The sequence below is a fragment of the Meleagris gallopavo genome, chromosome Z (genome assembly GCF_000146605.3).
Source record: "Meleagris gallopavo isolate NT-WF06-2002-E0010 breed Aviagen turkey brand Nicholas breeding stock chromosome Z, Turkey_5.1, whole genome shotgun sequence".
NCBI lineage: Eukaryota > Metazoa > Chordata > Aves > Galliformes > Phasianidae > Meleagris > Meleagris gallopavo.
The window spans coordinates 63,510,586-63,513,334 of NC_015041.2; positions in this window are offsets into that span (position 1 = coordinate 63,510,586).

Sequence of the window (2,749 nt, forward strand, 5' to 3'; positions counted from 1 at the left end):
GCTTTCTTTGAAGTTATTTAGGAGCCTTTTAACTCTTAAGGCCTAAAGAGGAATCAAGAGGAATCCAAAAGTTTTCAGGTGAAGAAAACAGGAATAGATTTCTTTTATTTCTTGTTTTTATTTACATTTCATATGCAAAGATGTCTTCTGGGACAATAAATAGGGATAATGAATGGAATAATTTCAATCAGTAATTATAAGCATTTGATTACTGAATGATCTCTGGGGGTCCAGTTCTGTGGTTGGTTGTCTTCTGCTGTTGTCTCACAACCTGTTGCTCAGGGGAAGATCTGTTCATGTTCAGTGCTACCAGGAAACTCACACAGCATTGTTGTTGCTCAGGAGGGCAGGTGGTGAACCTCATGAACCAATGCCTGCAGATGGGCTTTGTGGAGAAAGAGGTCCTGCAGGCATTGTGTGACAGCCACAGAGCTGTAGCAAGGCTGCATCCATGTAAAACCCAGAAATCCATGGAGGTGTGAAGGTGAGCTGTGGGCTCTCGTAACACAGGAGAGGATGTGTGCAGCATCTGATGCACGCACTCAGACGTGAACGATCCCAGTTGTTTATTACAAGTTCTCACATCACTTACAGACCTTCACAAGTTTTCTTTTTCTAGCATTCCTATCTACCCCTCCAACTTCCACATCCAGCTTGACGTGCCAGCAGAGCATTCTACAAAACACTCTTCAACCGTTCATGCAGATGCTTATCCCATCAGAGCCGTGAGACGTTCTTATTTCTTCATGAGCTGCCCTTGGTTCTCATGCTGCTTATCTTGCTCCACAGCTGCCGCTCTGAGCAGTTTCTTTTGTATTCCCACACATGTGCGTGCTTGGGGTTTGGGTACTTCTGTCTGTTCCAAGCGACTGTAATCCCACTGCTCGGTCAGTTTGAGTGTCTGGAACAAGTGTGACATCCTTTTTGACAGAGTCCTGTGAAAGGAGTCCTGTGGATTTCAGATCCAACTCTCAGCCTGTGGGCATCATCCAGGAATTGGTGTAGGGGATGAGGCAAGGGAACTCGGGGTAAGAAATTTAGAAAGCAGCCTGGTAGTATTTCTGTTTTTTTCCCATCTCCTCCTGTATTTCCTTACAGGTGAAATAGATATGTGCTGTACCCTGCCCTTGAATTAAAAAAAAGGACTCTAGTGTGGATTTTACATAGGCCCTGCACTGCAAGGTGTGCTGTTGAGAGGAAATGTCCAGCTGCCTGAGGGGAGGAAGGCCCTCCAGAGGGATGGCCGAGGCCAGTTGTACGAGGCTCAACAAGAGCAAGCACTTTGGTCACGACAACCCCGTGTCAGCTTCTCCAGGATTCGGCTGAGGTAGAATTCCAAGCGCCCACTGGTTCTAGAATGTTGGGGTGCCGCGATGGAATCTTCTGGTCTTGTGAGTTGGTCTTGCCTCCCCACCCTGTCCGTCATGGTGGATCAGCCTGGTGGCCCTTATGATGTCATAAGCAGCTCGAATGAGGGGAGGAGCAGTGCGTGCTGCGTCCCTTCATTGGAGCGCTTGAGTTCTGCCTGAGTAGCTCGCTTGTTGCACTTGTGCATCGTCTGAGTACCTTTGTTTTCACATCCTCTTGCGCAGCATCTTGTAGGTAAGCTTGAGACAGCGTGGGAGAGACGGGTGGGCAGTGAGGTGTTGAGAACTGCTGGCTGGCGGAGCAGGATGGGGGGAAATGGTTTGAAGTTGAGGGAGGGAAGATTGAGGTTGGAAGTCAGGGGGACGTTCTTTGTTATGAGAGTGGTGAGGTGCTGGAACAGCTGCCCAGAGAGGCTGTGGATGCCCCATCCATCCCGGGAGGTGTTCAAGCCCACGTTGGATGGGGCCCTGGGCAGCCTGGTCTAGTGTTAAATGGGGAGATTGGTGGTCCTGCCTGTTGCAGGGAGGTTGGAGATTCATGATTCTTGGGGTCTCTTCCAGCCGTGGCCATTCTGTGATTCTGTGATACTGATTACTCTTGACCATCACACGTAATTTTTACCCAGTCCATGCATTCTAAAACAATCCATAAAGGTGGCATTTGTCCCATGGCTTTTCCCTCGTCGCCTTTGCTAAATTGTGCAAACTCACTGACCGGCTCTTTCTCTCTCCTCTCCCCCCTCTGCCTGCTGGCCTGGTGCAGCTTTTGCTTGTGGAAGATCAGAGCAAAGTGACAAGGAACGGCTGCGGGTTCAAGGAACTTGTCTACCTCGTTCTGATCTCTTGCCAGGTACGTGCCACGCTTTGTCCCCCACATGCTTTAGCAGCCATTGTCGCACCGTGTTTAGTAACACAGCCTCATCCAGCTTTGATGGGACACCGGTCCCGAGTGGGTTTTTTGCACTTGTCCTCCAGCTCAGCCCTCAGAAGGATGCTGTCTGTGGTGCTGTGACCAGCCAGCCTTAGGGAAACCAATCCCTTAGGCAAAGAGTCCTAGCCCCAGCTTGTGCAGAGCTGCACAACGTGAAACAGGGCCACAAGCAAGCGTGCTTCGGCTGTGAGTGTGCCCGACAGCAGTAGGGAGCACAGCAGAGATGCAAGCAGAGGAAATCCACGTGCAGGGCTGCAGTGGGTGCTGGTGGTGAGGCTGCTGGCAGCCGGGGCTGGGGAGCAGATCCACCTCCAGCAATGATTCCTCTCACTGCCCTGCTACTGCGCTGTCAGAGTGCCCTGGGCAAATGCACCTGCTGCTTTGTGCCAGAGTCCCCATCTGCTAGCAGAGGGACAGCACTTGGTAAAATGCTGCCTAATAGGCTGTCACA